At 38.5% G+C, this 17,108-nt stretch overlaps 1 protein-coding gene and 1 long non-coding RNA gene across 2 annotated transcripts in view; one reads left to right on the top strand and one right to left on the bottom strand.

Annotated features, from left to right (window-relative positions):
* LOC142601642 (uncharacterized) overlaps nt 1-17,108 on the bottom strand; it is a 124,509-nt gene that overhangs the window by 28,382 nt on the left and 79,019 nt on the right. The gene's annotated exons all lie outside the window — the stretch shown is intronic.
* Nucleotides 677-17,108, top strand: part of PDE5A (phosphodiesterase 5A) — a 136,573-nt gene continuing 120,141 nt past the window's right edge. The window contains exon 1 of the mRNA XM_075751039.1: nt 677-1,258. The gene's annotated coding sequence lies outside the window, so the exon portion shown is untranslated. The remainder of the gene's footprint in view (nt 1,259-17,108) is intronic.

Below are 17,108 nucleotides of genomic sequence, written 5' to 3'. Positions count from 1 at the left end.
GTTAGAACAGTATCTTTTTTGTCCCCAGGAAAATCCATTCTTGATCAGTAGGATTAAGAGTTACAGCAAAATCCCAGTTGGTATTTACAAAACAAACTGTTACATTTTGATTTTCTGAATGTTTCAACAGGAACACTCAAGCCCTGAAGCCTGCTGAAGCCTCTTGTTGGGAGCAGGTACTACACATCTGAAGGTACAGCTCAGGACAGCTTTATCTTGAGCAGAGCTCTGTTTTCTTACAGCAAAACTACAACATCAACAGAAACAAGTATAACAGAAAAAGTTAAGAAAGAAAAAGCTAATTAGAAATTAGTTGGGTATTAAACACTTAACACTATTTGTACACTGAAGACAGCATTACAGCCTTTTAAGCTCAGTCTGTATAATAATTTCCCTAGAATTTAAGGGCTTGTTCTTCAGTTGTTGTAACTCAGCTCTTAGTATCAGTGGAGTTCGCCCTGACTAAGCAAATAAAATCACCATGGCTGTGCTTTTAAAGTCATTCCCAAATACCATCTGAAAGGCTCCTTCAGTGCAAAAACCCCAACCCCAGTACCCCGATGTAGGGCACAGCCCCGCACTGGCTGCCCCTTCCAAATTGCGGGTCAATTGGAGTTTCACAAGGGTACCTAGGTCACTGCTTCCTCACAGCGACTTCAGAGGGAGGGGAAAAAAAAAGGGTTTGAAAAACATTCCAGATTTCAGCAGAGTTTTTCTAGCTGTGCAGACACAGAAGTCACTGAAATGTCCGGAGGGACAGCCTTAGCAAGCCTGTGACCTTCTATGACAAACTGGACCGTGGCATTTCAGCAGGGATTCGGTCGGGATTGTTAAACACGTGCCAAAAAGAGAACCGCTTCTTGGATTTTTTCAATCAAGTAGCACTATATTTGGACTGGAAACAGCCTGTGGATGAGCAGGAATAACCATTAGAAGGCAAGTGAAAAGTTTCAAGCAGATACTACGGTCAAGGAAGAAGCAACTTGAACGTATCTGGGCAAGTTTCCATACTGACTCAAGCAACACTTTTTCCCATGACATCAGATTCAAAACAAACAATATATTATAGCCCATACGTTAATTAAAGAAAACCCAAGCAGTGCAGAGGCATGCACGAGCCTACCGAACACCGACTGAACGAAAGCTGGATTGCTTGCAAGCCACGGAAGTTAAACAAATAAAAAACTCCAAGTTTTCAGGATAAGGAGCCTGGGTAAGGAGCCTTGCATCTCAGCAAGATGAGATTGTGAATACTGAGGTAAGATTGAAAGCAAACTGCCTAGATAGAAGTTATACAGTCTAACTAGATGACAAGTACAATAAGTGAACAGTGCTTTGAATATGCACCAGTCATAAGGCTGAGAAAGCTGTAAAGTTGGTTGCGGATAATGTGCTTAGGGAACCTGAAGTCCTCCACCTACCTGAAGTCATATGGATTTGCATGAGAGATTTGGACTGCAGAATGGTTTGCAGTCAGAGTTCAGAAGATCTTTTGGCAGATTAAACATGGTCCCAGTAAGATGATGCGGCGGATAAGCATGTAAGGGAAATACATAAATACTCTTTTCACAAGAATAATGCTGCTTTCTTAGAACTGTCTGTATTTTAAGGGAAGAAAGCCAGAATGCAGTCCTCACAAGATGCCAACACAATCTATCAAGGGCAGTCAGTAAATCACACCATTTAGCAACTTAAAATGACGTGGTACATTTTAAAATTCAAAACAAAACCAAAAGCATATTTCTACAGGAGAGAGGTACTTGCTAAGCATAGCATATTGCTGCTGTTTACAAAAGAATTGGGAATTGCATTCTTACTTTAACATGACCTAATAACAGCAATGCTTACTGCATACAGTGAATTCACTGAAATATTTTGTCAGACCATGAATTATCTGATCAGTTGGTCCTGTGTAATAAGAAACAGGAGGCCACTTTTGTTCTTTCTCACAGAATTTAATAAATCAAAATTAGAAAGGAGCCCTGTCAAATGAGGACAAGTTTGACCAGGAGGATAAAGTAGGCAGGTTCCTAAATTTCAATTGTGTTTTAACAAAATGATCTAAGCTCATAGGATTAATAGCCATAGCAAATCATGAAAGAAAATGCTGTATTATTGTCACTAAGATTAAAGTGGAAGAACCTAGGCTTATAGAGGTATTAAGGAAAAATAACACCACTTTTGTTTGTACAGTACTGAACAGTACAAAACCCAAGAAATACCTTGTTCATTAGCCAGACTTCTGAAAATGCAATTTACTTAGGTTTTTTTCTGTTTTAAATGATGGGTATACTTAAAGAAGTTGTTTTCTAGATTTGTACATCCATTTTCATTCCCTTATACTGTTTCCAGATGCTTCAATCCAGGAATGACTTTTGTTAGTATCAAACTACAGTGAAAGTCTCAGCTAAAAAAAATAATCTATGTAAACAAGTTTGGCAACCATAATTCTTTGCCATTCAATGTGGATCTCTGCAGCCGTTTCCTTCAAGATAGATTTTTGTCTACAGAGATATTTAGGCAACAGCAGACTTAATTAATCCCAGATACCGTCAAGAAGAGAGGCATAGAGTTGTACTGCTTCCAAGTAACAGTGATCTTCCTGAGACAGCCACAACAGCAAGCTGTTATCTGTCAAGATGATCTTCAAGATCCTTAGCATTAATGATTACCTCCCACATCTTTATGTGCTTTATAGTACATCTGCCACAGTTACTTGGAACATACAGTGTTTTGAAAGTTGAATATTACTGCTAAGTGAGGTGTGTTAACAGCTGCATATTGCTCTTGCACTGATCTGCAATGCCTGATTCCTAAGAGAAAACAAGAGCTATTTTGACACATCTCCCAATTCTGCTTTGCAGGAAGTAATGGTGACCTATTGGCCAAATTTGTTGTGTAAAGATCACAAGGGTTTTGAGAAGGACGAATTTCACATCTTTATAAGATTAGGTGGATTTTAAGTATGGTCTCTAAGTCCAATCTGAAACCACGGGTAAAGAAATTAAATAGCTACCATCATTCCATTCTCACACGCAAGTTACACAGGGGATAGATAGTGCATGTGAACCCTTGTTTTACAACCCTAAATAAAAAAATAACAACACTGGGTGTTTAACAGCTTACCTTAAGATACAGTAAACAGTAACTTGGCTTTCATTCATCAGTTTAGAAGTATCCCAGAGGTTCAAGAAAAAAAAGGTAGAGTAGGTCTGTTAGCCTTAACTAATCCTTATGAAGTCATTAGCGTTAAGCTGAGGGAAGCAAATACAGGTAGTCTGAAAACTATCAGGCACATTAGTTATCTTTCAGCCCTTGCTCTTGATTTTTAAGTTGAGGCCGTACACTCCCCACAGCGTGCAGAAGGGAGTACAGTGAGGTACGACTGGGAAGAGACATTCTGAGCCTGCTAAGAGGCACTTGTGCGCAAGACTCAGTAGTTATTTACGCTTTCAGCAGTGCTGCGCTTCTCACCTTCAATGCTCAACTCCCACCACACAGGCAAAGGATCCATAGAGACAGACACAGTGCAGCGTAAGATTGCACTTACTGCATTGCAGTGGGTAGCATTGTATCCTTTCCATAGAAAACAAAGCTACCTTTACAGAATGATACATGAGTAAATAGCTAGGATCTTGATTAGGGTCAGTGTAAAGCACTGATGTCACTATTACAAACACTTTGTAGAAGCTTTTTCTATATTCATATTTTAAACTAAGGCAAGTAACATCTGCTTATGTAGCAGTGAATTGTTTAAAACATAGCAAGAGCTTTTGTCATTAAAACTTAATCAGCACAAGTTACCCCAGTATCTATTTCTTGGATGCACGTAAGACAACATCTCTGCAACTTTGTTTTGCTTTTAGTAGTCATGCCACCAGCAATTACAAACACTTCAGCTACACAGATCAGAGTTTCCACGTTTTACCTAACTGTTCTGTGGAACTTGCTTCAGAGTAACATGCCAGCATTTTTTTAATAGAAAAAACAGATATATTCACATTCAGTCTCTTAGTATATTCTACACACATAATTGCTTTTAAGATAATATTTATTTTAGTATATGAAAAGCAACTGAATGCCATAGCAGACTATCATGAAGCACTGGGAAAAAATTGTTCTGCTGGACTGAACCAGCTGTCGAACATGTCTTTTCAAAAAATCTTGAAAATCATGCTAACTGCTACATCTTAGTTTTCGTGCACCTCAGCAGTTCTCTGTTCTGGCTGGAAGTGTAAACTATGAAATTACTGTTCTTGCAGTATTCAGAGTTTGGCCATAGCCAAGAAGTCCTGGAATTGTAATAGTGTATTCTTTGGGGTATATTCAATGTTAGACTAAATCTCCAAATGTTTCTTGGCTCACCCGCCATTAACTGGACCTTGAACTCACCATTTGTATTCAATGGCGGGGGGCTAGCGCTGCCATCTGTTTTGACAAATGTTTTCCATTGCCTCTGCATAGCTGACAGAACATGAGGCATATTAGGAGAAGGTTAAGTTCTTTCTGAACCACCAAGAATTCCTTGAGTCCTCAGAAAACTCATCAGAACATAGCTAAGAAGCTAATTCTAAATCTGTTTGTAAAGGATTTTAGTTTGACCTGAGCTGAAGGTCTTAAAATCTTCCTAGATCCTTATCACTTTTCTCTGAGCATCTGCCTACTCTTCATTCTTTTAGATGAAAAATCTTTACTGAGTGGAAAATCATGGCTGCGGGCATTCTGAAAAAAAAAGCCAGTATCACTTCTACTTTTGTCTTCTGCACTTTGTTTTAAATACAGAGCACAAACAAGTTATAACTGTGCATGTTAAGATGACTTTGCAGTTGTGCAAAATCAGATTTTTTTTTTTTATTAAAACCAGCAATCCATAAACTGACTTTGAAGAACAGGACTTTGTATTTGTTACAGTAAAGCCAGAGAAAGACTGCCTGTTTAGAGTTGTTAGTTTCAGGTGCAACTTTAATAGCTTTGGCACAACAATAGGAAAATATGACATCTCTGAACTCTAATATTCAGTGCCAATAAGCTCTTGTTTAGCCTCAAAGATATTTTGATACTCAGATGTATTTTTAATAGCAGTTTCACAGCAGAAAAACATTAGAAGCACTTGTTTCTTAAAAGCTAAGCATATGCAGAAGCTTCATTTCAGTGTAACTTTATAGAATGGCTGAGGTTGGAAGGCACCTCTGGAGGTCATCTGGTCCAAGCTCCCGGCTCAAGTAGGGTCCACCACAGCAGGCTGCCCAGATGGCCTCTGAATATCTCCAAGGATGGAGACTCCACAGCCTCTCTGGGCAACTTCTGCCAGTGCTCAGTCTCCCCCACAGTAAAAAAAATTGTTTTCTGACATTCACAGGGAACCTCCTGTGTTTCAGTTTGTGCCCATCACCTCTGGTCCTGGAACTGGGCACCACAGAAAAGAGCTTGGCTCCATCCATCCCCTCTGCACCCTCCCTTCAGGTATCTGTACACATTGATGAGACCTCCTCTGAGCCTTCTCTTCAGACTGAAGAGTCCCAGCTCTCTCAGCCTTTCCTCATAGGAGAGATGCTCCAATCCCACAGTCATCCTAGTCATCCTTCACTGGACTCTGCCCTCATAGCTCCACATCCCTCTTGTGCTGGGGAGCCCAGAACTGGACCCCACACTCCAGCTGTGGCCTCATCAGTGCTGAGTAGAAGGCAAGGATCACCTTCCTCAACCTGCTGGCAACTCCTCCTAATGCAGCCCAGGATGCTGTTAGCCCTCCCTGCAAGGGCACATTGTTGACCTGTGTTCAACTTGGTGCCCACCAGAACCCCCAGGTCCTTTTCTGCAAAGCTGCTTTCCAGCAGGTCGGCCCCCAGCACGTGCTGGTGCCTGGGATTGTTCCTCACCAGGCACAGGGCTCCGCACTTCCCCTTGTTGAACTGTGTGAGGTTGCTTTTGGTCCATTCCTCTAGCCTGTAAACACTTTCTAACAGTGTGCAATGCTATAACTCCTGGGCAGAAAAGCTAGCACAAATCAGTTACATGTAATTTATCTTTCCAGTGACGCCAGCCTGTGGCTCAGAAACCAGGGTATCTGCTAGGTTTTCTTCTCTATTAGGTCAAAGCCTAATTTCACCTCAATTGTTAGATCTACAATACGCATGTCTGTACAGCCCTCAGTACTGCAAGACAATAGTAGATCAGCATTAAGAGATGAACTATACATTGTGTTGCTTCCTCAGGAACTGAGCTAATTGCTTGCAAGACAGTAATAAGTTTTTCCATTTGTCCATTCCTTTTCCATGTAGAATTAGTCATTTATATTGTAACAATCTGGTCTCCTCTCCTAAGCAGTAGCTAGAAATGGATTATTTGCATAGGGTTGCACTTCAAGGTAGCACACATCAGCTTCTTGGGCGGGTGGTTCTCAAAAGCACAGGGTTGAACTTATCCCCAGACTTGAAAAAAGGTGAATTTATTTGTGATTGACAGGGACCATGAAGATTTCCTGCCTTTCCTTATAGTATGGAGTACACCTGTGTCCTCAGATTACTAAAATCCCAGTTGCTTAAGCAAACCTGGACTCTTAATTTAGACAGCAATATTAGCCTCAGTGTCTTAAAGTGTGATCTTATTCTCCAAAGTATGTACCTTTGGTGCTTTAGGGGCTGTCTTATGTTTTTGTTATATATTTAAACTACAACTTGAAAGGTATGTCTTTATTTCAGCCCAGTAAGATTCTAGCCTGGATTCTGAAAAAAAAAAAAAAATCAAGCTTGATCCCTTCTGGTTGATATGCTGTCACCAATAATACAAATTCAGTGACATGTAGAGTTGTAATGTGTCAGGTAGATGTAGTTGGTTGGAATTCAGTGAAAATACTATTTATCTCCTTGTTTCCTTGCTTTGCAGGGCTAGTAGAACAAAAACCAGTTTTTATATTTATCACCAAACAGATGTGATTATACTCAAGTAGGCAGCTCTGACAGATAAGACAATATTTTTATATTGTCATATTTCAGAGGAATAAACCCAGTGTTGAGTAGTTCCAAGCTTGTAGTAGTTTGCTTGTTAGAGAAGGGTGCAGACACAGCAGGAACAACACTAAGTCTTCTACCTCGGCATGAAGAGAGGGCAAAGATGCACGCAGGACAGAGCTAGCTTCCTACAGACTAGTGCTACTTACTGCCTAGACATCATGCTGCATCAAAGTCACTTACGCTCCCATTGCTATGTCTGCCCTTAGTTGCATAGAGAAATACAAAGAGTATTTAGCTCATCTAGATAATTTCAGAGGCTTGTCTGAGACCTGACATCATTGCATGTAACTTAATAGCTATACAGTACCAGCAGTAAAGAAATGGTTTACAAGTCTCTACTTTGAGATCGACTAGAGCCTAAATAAAAATTGATTTATTCTGTTTGTTGTTCCATTTTCATAGAAGAGTGTTAATGATCGTAAGAGTGACACTGTTCTTAATGTCTCAGAAACATATTTTTTTCTTTGTTAGGAAATGCTACTAAAGGTCAGCAACAGTCTGGCTTTGTCCGGGCTGATTTGGGATTTGCCTTCCCAGTTTCATACCTCCCTCATACTTACTGCAGCCCAGTCAGTTCTCATTTAGTTTTTATGTCCATCTGCTCTGCTAGTGGGTCACTTTAACGTCCCCAAGCTTCACTTGCATCCTACCTTTCCCGTGAATTTTTACTATTTCATTACCTATTTCTTTAGAATCCAATCCTGTCTCTTAGGCATTGAATTATTTAATCTTTTAACTTAAAACTACATGCTTATGTTTAGATTATGGCCCTATAACCAAAAGCCTCAGCATTTTCACCTTGAAAGGAAAGGTGAAAGAAAGCCCGAGAAGCACTGTTACATGCCAGCACCAACAAATTACTGTTAACCTCATCCTTCACTGGAGCAAAGATAGATGAACCAGAGCAAAGTCTTTTGGTCCAGGGGACAGAATTGGAACCTAAAAAGTGTATGAGCACAGCCCAAAAGTGATTTTAAGCAGAAGACACATGCTAACATTTCAGTAAGAAGTTAAATGGCACCATTGGACTTACATACATTTTACACAGTTAAGGAGACTGTCTAAAGCAGTAAGACACAAGATTTTTGCAGAAGTCTATATGACATTTATTTCTGTACCTGAGGCTTGGATAAACTAGAACAGGCTTCCAAGGCAAAAGAGAATCAAAGACTTCAAATATATTCAGCAAAGTTCTAGTGTAATTTGGTCTTCCCTCTACAAGCAGGGATGACATACACCTGCAAGTATCTCAGACCAAAAATAAGAAGCATTTTTAATAAAGGTTTCTCAATTTCCAGAAGATTTTATTTGTGTGTCGCCACAAAAGCTACTTATTTGGGTGCTGGAACTGGTTTCATCCAGCCCAAGTATGTTACATGCAGCTCTCTGCAAGACTTGATCCATTAACCCTATTAGAATATATACAGGGTTGTACTATATATACACACGTGTACCCAACACTGAACATCTTTCTTTTTAAATGTCTCATGCCACTGTTTTATGTACCATCTTCCTCCTTACTCAGCACAGACCCCAGACACAGTAACAATTACCTGAGACTCTCAGAAAGCCACCTAACAATGTTATTTATGATCTGCTATTCCTGTTTACATCCTTTTTTTAGTTCACCTGTTGTATTTTCATAGGTGTGACCTAAGTAAAGTTGCAGGAACCATTTTTGAAGCTTATAAATCATTTAACTGGTACCAAACTAAGCAGAACATCTGCCTAAAACCAGTTTCTCTAACAGCAATAAGTTCTGTCTTCCTATTCTTAGAACATGCACTTTCAGCCTCTTAGTAGAATCATGAGAATCAAGGGAGCTTGATGAGGGTTGCCAGTTATGATATTAATAAAACAAAGACTCCAGAAAAAAGTAGTAATGAAAAGCTATAGTTCATCTTGAATTTTAAAATGAGCTTTCATAATTTCTATGGAAAATATATAATAACCAGACACAAATGGCCTTGCATAAATCATCTCACAAGATACTAATTTAAAATATTTGGGTTTGAACTGGAACTGAATAATGAATTTAAGCTACCAGTAAAACAGAAGAAAAGAAAGATGAAGAATTAGGTCACCCTGCTGAGTGAGCTCCTTAAGTTTGAATAGCTGAACCACATCAGCATGGAAAAAATACTACTGTACAATTCATGTCACACGTGACAAGGTCTCTTACCCATGATTCATGCCACAGAGGCATTGTATGCATGTACAAATCAAATGTGAGACATGCAATTAGATTCAAAATACTTGGTTTCAGATCTGTAAAGCTTATCCACATACAAGGAGCTGTTGCTTTTTAAAAACTGGACTGCCACTAGCTGCTTGTAACAAAACCAAACCAGAAGAGCAATGCTCCATATCCTTTTCACAGGGAGCATTTAGGTACCTGGCCATGCTATACATGCAGCCCTGTATCACACTGTATATACTAGAAGTCTGTCTGAAGGATCCCAAGAGATTCCCAGCCTTAACCTGACAATCACTTACCCTACCGCAGCACAACAGGAAGATTTTGATCTTTCCAGATGCATTAGTTGCTCCTGTGCCACCCTACGCTCTGTGAAGAATTTTAATAGTTTCCAGATGTGGGCTCACAGGCTGACAACAGCCCTGTACAGTTGCAGTATCATACTACAATATTATGAGAAGGATCAGAAACACAGAAGAGTTTTACAGTGTTTGGAAAGCTTAGCTGACAAGAACAATAACACACGATGCTGCATGTAACGCTTTATTGTTCAGCATTACTGCTTAGGAGCCAGCAAGGCTTGGGTGCTGCTTCTCCGAAGTCTTTCGGATCAACTATTAGATTGGTTCTCACATTATTAGTTTTCTCACACATGAGGATGACAAAAGGATATATAGGCTTTGGGTAACTGCAATATTACTTCTATGCATAGAGGTTACTGAAGTTCTTCTTTAAATACCATTTGGCTATGGTGTGGCAGCTAGATATTAGCTCCATGAATTTAAATAAATCTGGGCATCAGAGTTTTACTACTGTTTAGTGCCACTTCCCTCCAGAAGCATTTTTTCCTGAAACTCTTCTACAGACATAAGGAGATTTGTCTAGATCAGACTTGCACTGCAATAGCATGATTGAAGCATCCCTTTTGAAAGAAAGTAATCTGAATTTACCATGCAATTTCTAGCATTAGTTATTATTTCTGAAATGCTATGTAATTAAGTAACATCATGATTAAATATTAGTAACTAGATCTTGTTGAAAATAAAATCATTTAATACAAAACATTGAAACTTCATTTTCTTTCACTGTACTTTAACAGATCAGTTTCCTTTCTGAAACACACAACTCTTCATATTTGCCTTTCCTATGTCTTCACTTACAAAAACACATTGAGAGAAGAAAAAATGTAAGTAAACTAAAACCTGATCATATCACTAATAATTATCAGATTAAATAATAAATCTTTCTTTACAAAAATGAAAGACAGGCAAGAGTAGAGATACGAACTAGAATTTTAAAAATTCACCAAGATTAGTATTTTAAGACTTCGACCGAAAGAGGATTAGTCCTAGCATATTAACTTCTCCTAGCATAAACTTCTCCTAGCATATTCCAAAGATATTAGACTATGGAAAGCTTGCTATTTTGCAGAGCTATTTTAAATATAAAGGAAAATGTAAATATGAGTTCTGCACACACCCTGTTTAGAAACTATTCCATCATCTATGAAAGCAGAGACAACTCTGGTCATAAATTACAATAAAAGCAGCCAGACGATTTGTGGGTTTATCTTGTATTTAAAAAGGTGACCATGTAACAACCAGTAAACACACATCAAGACAAGATGAGGGAAGCCCAGTGATATTAACCATAAAACATTTGAAGAGCAAAACTAAGAAGAAATATTATTTGATCTGTTTTAGTCCCTCTGACATTTTTATATCCACATATAACTAACAGGTCATTAATATCAACACAAATGTAAGCAAGCGAATTTTGAGCCAACATGTCTTGTTCAAAGTAATAAAACCTTTATTCACACTCAGCTTGTACCTCAAACATTTCATAACTTAGCCCTGAACAAATACTCAGAGAGCCAGCAGTCCAATTGCACAGAAGGGAATCAGTCAGCATCTGTTCACAAAATTCTTGCACCACTATGGGAAAAAAAAAACCAATGACCATGTAAGATTTTTCCTCAGAGAAACCTGGCTACATATGGGGGGTGGAAATCAGATAGCAAGCTTCGTGCAATAGGGGATTTCAGTTTTTCCTTTTTGCTTTCCAAGTAGAAGAGATTCCTTGCAACTGAAGTTCTTTTACAGATTATAACTTCCTAAAGAGTCACATGAGAATTTACTCATCCAAGTTCACTTCATTTGGTCCTGTCCTATTCTAAAACATTCTTAAATGCTTAGATCAGCAGATAGCAAGAATGCACATCAAGAGAGACATGCTCTTTTTCATTCAGGAGAAGATACCAGATATCCAAGTTAACTATTTTCAATTTATCAGAAATTATTCTCAGCTTACCACTTAAGACTGATTTCTGCAAATGAATTTCTTTGAGCAGACTGTGCTTTATCATGTACCACAAAACAGAATACAAAAAGCAGAAAAAATACTAAAAAGAATAGTATTTAATACACTTGTGATTTTCTTGTCAAATTTAAGAGGAAAACTTGTTTCTGAGACAACCCTTTAAAAAATGGAATCCGAAACAGAATCATGCCTTCCCAACTCTAATGAAATCAATTTGCTTCATGGCTTTAAGTTTGTAAAGAATATTTCTATAAGGTTTGGTTTTAGGCATGACTGAAGTTGCAATTCCCACAGTAGATCCTCATAAATCTAATAATGTCAGTGTTCCTAAATAAATGCTATGATGAAATCTTCAAGAATGGTTTGACTCAGGTCCTCATAGCTCTGATTTTAATAGTTTTTGATTCTATAAGCAACAACATTGTGGATCAGGTGTAGTAGTGAGTCATTTTGAACTGGGCTTAAACTAAGATTAAGGTTTCTCTTACATCTTTCCCATGCTAAGGGAATGATCCTACAGTACCTTAATCTCATAGAACTGAATGGTCTGTTGAGACAGTCCCAGGGTTTTCAGTTGCAAGTACAATTTTAATAAGTATAGCATTTTTAAAAATCAAAAATTATTCCTGAAGATCTCCAGCAAAATAAGCAAATACATATATAACTATAAAATATACTATCTGTACACAGAATACAGTGCTAGATCAGCAATAATGCTAAGAAGAGAATACGTAAGGAAGAAACCGATAGGAGACATAGCCCAGACTTTGGAATGACTAGCTGAGTCAACAATATGACTAATAGTATGAATTTCAGCTGACTGCACATCTTTGCAAAGCACCACTATAAAGATGACTAGTCAGAGTAGTAAAACTGATGACTTATCCTGTCAGAAGCATCCCTGAATGTAAATGCAAGCAGAGAGTATCTTCAGTACACATGAAAATAAAATTGGTTGTCTGGGCTTGCAGTAATCACTGCCCATGGACCAGGCTGTGGGTTGTGCATACTCTTTATGAGCTCATCTTTCCACAACTCCAAAATATGTTGTGCACCGACTGTAGTTGTGGTCATTTAGTTCACCAACCATTATTCAACGTCAAACACTTTAAAGGAACATCTTCCTTTAAAGACTGTCAGAAAAGTCTGATTTTTAATTACAGAACTGCTAAAAATAATTCACATCCATATCAGATGCTTCTGGTCCATGACATGTATCTTCATATTGAAGTGGTGTGCTGTGTTAAACTGAGCTTATCATATGTGATTTCAGTTTTACTTGTAATTACTCTTGAAAGTTTAATTACTGCTGCCACTTGTATATGCATTTTCTCTGTGTAAAATACTAAATAAAACCAATTTGCTTCAGACAATTTCTGGGGCTAAATTTCTGGAAGCTATTTTAGGATCTCCATTCAATTTATTACTACTCTGGGTTTTAGAGCATGGGGACTTTAAAGGCAGACCCCTACACACCCCCTTTGATTTAAGTAATTATACAGTGGTGATTACTGTGAATTTAATTACCATTTCTGATGATGCACAGACTGGAGCCAAATACACTCCCTCAAACTTTTTGGTTCCCTTTTTTGGGAACAGAAGACATAGATAAGAGATGATTTCTTGAGTCATTAAATCTGATCTCTGCTATGACAGGCACCATGTCATATAATCTCAAAGAGCTCAAACTCCACCATAGAAGTAGCTTGCTTTTTTTGTCATCCTTGAGTCAAGTAAAAAGACCTGCTCCAGGCTTTCCCTGCTTTAAAAATTAAAAGCCCCTTCTATTTTGCAGTCTAAAATAGCTTTAAGTCACCATGAATTTGTTGGTATGTCAACATTATCACTTAGCTTAAATAATTTCTCACTAGCATTTACCTTTTTCTGTAAAATGTATGACACTACCTGTTTTGTAGTCTAAATAAAACAATTTTAGTCATCTTTTCATGTGTGTCAGAACAGCTGATAGATTTGACCAAGCTATTTTTAATATTTTTCTCCCATTCTCAATTCTCTGCCAGGTATTCAGAATAACTTTTGTAGGAAAGTCTGCGGCAGGACTTTTTTTCTGTGGTACATGGTACAGTCTAACCAGATCACCAGTCTCAGCAAGGAAGAGAACTGCATGCCATCTCAAAGCACACATTCCCTACTGTTTAGGCTGCAAGTCTAAGGCAACCCATGCAACGACATATTTAAGTTAATATTTGTTACACTGATCAGCTCATCTACATATTTATTGTAGCATGCCTTGTTTACTGAAATGCCATGCTGTTTGGCTTCTCAGGTTCTCCATCCTCTTCAGACCACTAAAAAACCACACCAGTTTACAAACATATAGAGACAAGGATTTTTTTCCCCCCCCCCAAGGAGAACAACAACTTTTGCAGTTAGGTCTCCAACCTTCATTTGTGTCTCTTCAGTAAATAGCATCTGTTTGGTTTGTTTGGGTTTCTACCATAAAAATATCTATTAGTTCTTCATTTGCTATCCACCTTTCCTGTCCCTTCTTAGCTAAATACGGTTCCTTTACTGCCATGGAGCACCCAGACTTCTGGATCTAACTGAAACTCTTGAATTCAGAATAATGTTGACAAGTCAAAGACGAAAATAAAGTCCCCCTCTTCTCACAGAATTTAGAAATTGTTGCCCTCCATTTCTATTGCTGTTCTTTGAGACACATTCCTGCAGAAAAGTGTTCAGCACCAAGCAATGAGCTCATTTTAAGAGCTGCTTCCAACAAAATTTCCACATCCAGATGGCATATGAATTATAACCATCTATCATGGACTTAAGCTGTGGGCTGCTGTTAATTGTCACTTCCAGGTTTGTGCTGTTTATAAGCCACTAATAAAATCTGCTGTTCTTATAAATTAGAAAATTCTAATTTTTAAGGATACGCATTGCGCCCTACTTTCCTTCTCCCCTCTTATTAAATTCCTGCTTTGACTTTCTCACATAATCAGCAATAGGTCAAATCTTGATATTTTATTGAGATTTTCTTCCTATCTTTTTCAGGCAGAGATCCTCAAGGGAAGAACTATAGGCCAAGTACCTTCTCTGCTGTATCTGCTCTTGTTACTGAGAAAAGAACTTATCCCCTTCACATTTATTATTCTGAACCAAATTCAGAGTCTCTAGTGAATAATACATAAACATAATGCATACAATATGAAAAAGCATTTAATATATTTTAGCTGCCTGTTAGATACCTTACCCCAAACAGCAATTTATAATCATGTGCAAGAGACTGCTATTTCTAAACCATGCAAATTTAGGAAGCCAAGCAGAAACATGATGAGGGTAATTATTTTTTTTTTTTTAACAACGTTAGAGCAGAGCTTAGCAGATCAGTGCAGCATCTGCAAAGTTCTGCCCATTAGTAATTGCAAAGCCTTCAGATGAGGCCCTGAAGAACATGAGCTGCATTAATTCAGCTTGTTAATTGCAGAGTTTTTATTAAATTAGTTTAGATAATTGTAAAGCAGACATTGGAGTTGGGGCTATCGGATTGCTTGAGAAAGTTTAGGGTACATAAAACAAACACTACTTGAATGACTAGAAGCAGGGCACTTGCGTCAGCACAGTTTCCAGCCCAGGACTCTTCTGCTTCCCCACGCAGTTAATAAGACCACTCAGCACCTCACACCCAGGCAGGTACACGCTGCTTCCCAGACACAGGCACACTCACTTTGGGGCTAGCCAGACTTGTCCATACGTAGGAGGGCTCCAAAATGCAGCAAGTACAGGCAAAGAGGTGACAGAGAGCGTGCTGAAGGCAGGGCCTCCGAAGGTGAAGATGTGCAGATCTCTGATCATCATTCTTCCCTCCGCAACAAGCATTTGGAAAAACAGGCCAAGGTCATGCTTCATAACCACAAAATTGCTTGGCCAGGCCACCTACAGATGGACTCTCCAGGGAAATTATTTAACCCCACAGCCATATTCACAGCTGTAAAATGTCTACATGGCCTGGAGAGAAGGTTCCCTCCTTCAGCCTCCAGGGCATTTCCCAGCACAAAGTGCAGCTGTTTGGGGTTTGTGCTGGGAGTAATTTGGAATTACAGCTTTTAAAGTCCTGCACTTTTTATAGTTAATTGAAAACTAAATCTGATTGGAATTTACCACAGAGGTCAGATAAACCAGAAATGTGGTTAGCGTGCTTCCTCTAGATACACATCAAAGGAAAACCCAAACAAAAAAGGCTATTTTTTTCACTTATAATTGGCACTAGTCATAGGCTTTATACAAGAGATTTAAATCTCCTAGGCAGAGGCATGTTCTTATACATGCCTCAAAGAAAAATAACGTGATAATGCAAGCTGAAAACAGATAATTCAATAAAAGTTGTGCACCCTAACAGTTCACAGATGTCTGGCATTGCTTGTGATCCCTTCAAACTGATTAAAAAGTAGAGAAGAGCAACATATTCAGAGCAAATTACATCAGCAGTCTGGCAGCTCTGGGAGGGACAAACAGGCAGGGTCACCTGCCTGCTCTACACCAAGAGCTACTACATCTCCCTAACAACCAGCACTGCTCAAGCTTCACTCTCCTTAGCTACACATAGGAAAAAAGTTACCCTTGTTCCAGAATAGAGTATATACCATGGAGCTGGATCCCTAAATTCTTTAAGCCTCCAACTGCATATTATGCCTCTTCCTCAGAAGATTAATTGTGCTTAAAAGACAAATATTATGTGTAAGCATATGAGATTTCAACATACTATCACCTTGTATGCAAAGTAGAAAGAAAATGCAAGTAAAGTTACTTTTCAGGCTATCTTCCTCTTGGCTTCTGGGCTGCTGGAATAACTCCTGCTCTACCTTTAGGGATCTCTTCTCTGACTCCATGCACTAATACAGAAGCAAGATGGAACTATATGTAGAGTGTATATTAAGATGTACACACAGTACATTCACTCATGAGCTTCCTGAACTGTATTTTCCTTGCTACATGAAAAGCTATTATTTTTCATCTGTTTTCTTGAGTAAATAATTCAGAAAAAATGCTGTGTTCTTCCAGTGTTCTGGAATGTGTATTTTGGGGTAAAAAGGTATTATGTTGGATTTACTGTACTTTGGTACTTCTGTCTCAGTTACTCAAGATCAAACCCAAATTCCTCCTGACTGGGGGCAGGGGAAGGAAATCACAGTAACTTAGAGTTACATTGTACAAACAGTATTTACATTTGGATATTATCAAACAAGTCCCACCATCACTAAAGATATTAACCAAATTCAATAGTTTCTATTGATTAAATCAGCTGTCCTGACTTATTTCCATACACTGGATGACATTATATGCCTATCAAATTAGTGTTGTTGGCCTTCAGTTGCAGCATTTTGTTCTTGGTGTGCATCTGGTCTTGAGGATATTTTGAAACAACTGCATGCAGAACTGCATCGTGTAGGTTTTGGTGTAATTTCCATATCAGTATATAGTGATTTGAGTCCCAGATTTTCATTCCTACACAAGATGTTCCTGAGGACAGTGAGCATACTGTAATGGCTCAATGTCTTTGAACAAGCAGCACAACAGTTGAGTTTGTTTCCACCACTAAACAAATACAAACA

The sequence above is a fragment of the Balearica regulorum genome, chromosome 4 (assembly GCF_011004875.1).
Source record: "Balearica regulorum gibbericeps isolate bBalReg1 chromosome 4, bBalReg1.pri, whole genome shotgun sequence".
In the NCBI taxonomy this organism is placed as follows: Eukaryota; Metazoa; Chordata; class Aves; order Gruiformes; family Gruidae; genus Balearica; species Balearica regulorum.
This window is presented reverse-complemented; position numbering and strand designations above follow the sequence as displayed.